The sequence below is a fragment of the Alosa sapidissima genome, chromosome 20 (assembly GCF_018492685.1).
Source record: "Alosa sapidissima isolate fAloSap1 chromosome 20, fAloSap1.pri, whole genome shotgun sequence".
Taxonomy (NCBI): domain Eukaryota; kingdom Metazoa; phylum Chordata; class Actinopteri; order Clupeiformes; family Clupeidae; genus Alosa; species Alosa sapidissima.
Window position 1 is genome coordinate 1,916,953 of NC_055976.1, and position 4,178 is coordinate 1,921,130.

Here is a 4,178-nt window from a genome sequence, read left to right on the forward strand (position 1 = left end):
TCCCGGGGACCATAAAAAATGCTTCCGGGACACAATAGAATGATGTCTGGGACAACTCTGGGACAGTAGAAAAAATGGCAAAGCAAATTTCAAAATAGGTACTTTTTTCCTAAACTGTTCACATGGGAATCTAAACGTATCTTTCTTGTCTGAATAAAATACAGAATCTGGCCTATACAAAATTTGACCTGGCGTGACGGGCAGCTGGCAAAAGCAGCGTTAGCCAGCTGATCTGTAAAGAAGCGGTTTTGTACACGCAGCCTTACAACACTGTTTAGGCTACTGCTCTTCAAATCACTATAGGCTACAATGTTATTTTTGGTACAAATGTAGTAAGATATCCAAATGGGCTGGGTGCTTGCGTTTCCTTAGGAATCTGCCGTATTGGTTAAATGAATATTAAGTGACTTATAGGCCGAAACAAAAATAGGGCAAGGGCGGTAGGCCTAATGGGTCACTTTCCGATATAGAGGTTAACTTACCTAACTAGCAGGCAGGTGAATGGCATTTGTTTTCATGACATTGTGAACATTTTTGACTGATAGTGTAGGCCTAAGGTTACACTGGTGTTCTAAAAAAAAACGAGATGACAGTCCTCTCTGACTAAAACGCTACGTGTTTTCTGTCATTGACAGACAAACGTCACCAATATCATGCTGAGCTAAATAGCCTACTGCAACTGCGATTTGACAAAACGATAGTGTTGCAAGGTAGCCTATAACAATGAAAACAGTTATTTAAGTTAGCATTTGACATTTCGCTGTGGCAGTTCTAAGGCTAGGGGTGTCCAAACTGCGGCCCGCCATGCACTTTAATCCGGCCCGCCGAGCATTTATTAGTTTATCATAGGCCGCTCGCTATTTTTTCCAGCAATAGACGACGTTGTGGTTAACTTTAAGCTACTGCAAACTGCTTTACACTCTTCTTAGAGAACGGTTACAATGTCAAAACAGCTTGTTACATCGAGATACATATTCTAACTACGTTTTGCTAATTCATTTAATTGGGAACGCATTTGAGGGTGAGAGCGTGGCAGGAGAGTAGGCTAGCCTATCTGACAGCTTTGTGGTAATTTCCCACGCTAGGCTACTTATTGTTTTCACTGAGATCTGTGGCCATGACATCACACCAAACTGACATTGAAATTAAAGACACGTGAAAATAGATTATTGACTGAATGTTTTACAACCCTGTCCGTCAAAACGATGGACAATGAATGTCTAGTGCAACCTCAAAAAAGAGCCAAAAGCGCAATCTCTGAAAATGAGTGTTGTGTGAAACAGCAGATGATTAATGAAATAGTGTTTTAATAAATTGTTCAGAACTGACATGGTGGACCAGAACGAGTTAATTAAGTGATGCAAGTTACTGATTATTATGCTGTTTATTGTGTAGAATGGGAAAAAACAAGAACTTGAATTTGGGACACTGGTGTTTAAGTCCGGGACAGTGCCAAGTAGAATTCGGGACAGCTGCGGGACACTGAGAAAAAAAGTTAATTTCGAGCCCTGATACCCAGATAGCACACGTTTTGGCTGAAGTCTGGCATACGTTTGGTATTTTTGGGTTTGTTTTGGCATAGAAGCAGCAAAGTAAATGCTTTCGGCTGAACTGTGGCAAGATTGTGGTTTACCATAATAGATAAAAAGGCGCCAGCGGTAGATAACTAGTTATGGCATATGTCTGGTTAACCAGATTTACTGACGTATGCAGGTGCGTTTTGGCGTCCTTGTGGTTTGCCAGAAGACTGATTAAAGACCGGGAAATTTTTCTAGAAGAGACGTCTAGTACTTCACTAACTCCAGCACTATCACAGACGGTAAGAACATTTTCCTGTCTTCAAATAAACATCTGAATTTTATACAAATATAGTCGTGTTTCTACATAGATCTATAACAGATATGACTATAGCTTCGTTTTGGTGAATAGCTTTGTAACAGCCCACTATGCAAACGTTATTTATCGACAACACGTCTTTTTATTACAGCATTTGTAACGTAGCCTACTGGCTAAGTAGCTATTTAACGTTAGCTTGTTAATCTAAAGGCAAACTTGTGAAACACAGGCAAACTTAAATCACTGAACACATCCAATATTGCACATCCAATTATTTCCCTTTTTTCTGTTCTGTTTTCAGTGCATAAGACATTCAGTGGAGCTGCAGCAAGCAGTATAAATGGGTGCGTTTTTATCATGGCAATAAAGCCTCCTTTTGCCCTAATATAGCTAGCTAAGTAGCTAGTTAACATGTTAACCTAAATGCTCTGCAGGGGCCAAACTTTTTTAAAACACAGACAGACTTATATCAATGAACACATCCACTTATTTCCCTTTCTTCTCTTCTGTTTTCAGTGCATAAGGCATTCAGTGGAGCTGCACCTTAAGGCAATAGTAATGGGTAAGTTTCAATCACTGTAGGCCTAGAGCCTCATTTTTACCCTACACTCAATGACCACATCTGAATTAAACTTCACAAACAATTCCCAAGGCTATTTAAAGAGTAGATTTAGTAATTGTGTTTCTTTTGTCTTTGTGTTTATGTTGTCAATTTCAGATGCTGTGAGAAGAAATTCTGTTTGCTCTGCCAACAGTCGACCCGTTTACAGTAATAAGTATGCTGATATGACTTAACTAGAATTGCGGTTCCAAAGAACTGCAAGAGTGGGTTTGATCAGTGGCATGGAACTCGGCCTCATCCAAGGATTCCAACAGTACCTCATTTATGAAAATCGGGCACACGGATCAAAAGTTATCTGCATTAACGCAACATCCAATAAGCTAAAACGCATAAATAACATGGTTGCTATGCTGGTTGCTATGGTGGTCGCTAGGTTGACATTACAGGGGTGGTTTCTAGGTTGTTGCTAGGGTAATTAGTTAGTTGCTAGTAAGCCATCTTAAGCTGACTGCATAAAGTGATTATTTTAAGAGATACATTTTCAAACCAGAACTGTGTATAGGTCATAGTTAAAAACGTATCAGAATCTCAGAAATAATCACGTAATGCAGCCAGTTTAAGATTTTTTAAGAAGTCAGATTTTTTAAAGGCAATCAAATTTCTGCTAACTCTCTTCTGGCTGCGGTTAAAGGCCAGCGCCTCCTGAGAGGCCTGAGGGGTCAGTTCTGAGGTTGTTGGCTGCTGGAACCGAAAAATGGACTGCATTTTCTTAAAAGACAATGTGACTGAAGTGCGGGCAAAGTTTGCACAGAAATGTACGATTTTTCCCACCCTCATCGACCTTGTCATAAAACTTGTTTAAATGATCACACGACGCCTCCTTGCTGCTTTGTCGTCTACATCAGCCTTTCTCAACTTCTTTGACCTGAGGCCCAGTCAAGGCATACTTTGGGGTCATAGGGCCCACCTACATGAACCCACCCCCTCCTCAAATTGTAATGATATCACAATTATTATTATTTTTTTACTATATTGCTATACATGCACTTCAAAACAGTCAATGTTTAAAGTGCTAAGATTGTTCACAAAAGTTTGTGAAAGCATGCACATCAGAGTACTGCTTTACTAATGTAAAATATAATTAGGCCTACACTAGTTTCATTGTTTTTGCATGATGCTTGCATGAGAAATACTTCTCAAAACAACAGCAATTATATGGGTGCCGTTGTTTTGGGATGTTTCCCTCATGCAAGCATCATACACTGATAGAGTATATATATGCTATTTAATTACATTTCATTTGAATGCCTGAATGTAAGAATTCAGGAAACACAATACCAGCTTTTAACATTTCTGTTGTTTACTAGTTTATGTAAATCGCATAACACATGAACTGTTGACATACTACTGATGCCCATTCATTAACATATATTAAACATCAGGCGTCTTGTTTGTACATTTAAACCATATTTGCACTTCGAATTTCGACTCAAAATTGTAGTAACTACTAAGGGTCTTAAGAAGTGAGTCAATTTGGCTGATTACGTTAACGCATTTCCAAGGCTTGTCAGCTCAAAAAAAGCAGTGGCTATTGCTAACGCATTCATTTTCAATGCTTAGCATGTTAGCTAACATTAATAGGTTGCATATGACAACAGCAAATAGCTAACGTTTACGTTAGCCTAACTTACTTATTGTTGACGTTGACCCGACACGTTCATAAGTTAGACCATAGACTGATAAGGACGTCCATCAAACTAAAAGGGTTCGTTCTTCGATG

The 4,178-nt window shown here is 39.1% G+C and overlaps 1 long non-coding RNA gene across 1 annotated transcript; it reads left to right on the top strand.

The window, feature by feature from the left end:
- Nucleotides 1–1,517: 1,517 nt before the first annotated feature.
- LOC121693864 lies at nucleotides 1,518–3,267 on the top strand. The gene is made up of 4 exons (XR_006025602.1): nucleotides 1,518–1,819; nucleotides 2,138–2,180; nucleotides 2,353–2,398; nucleotides 2,555–3,267. It is a non-coding gene; the product is annotated as an uncharacterized LOC121693864 (long non-coding RNA).
- Nucleotides 3,268–4,178: the final 911 nt, after the last annotated feature.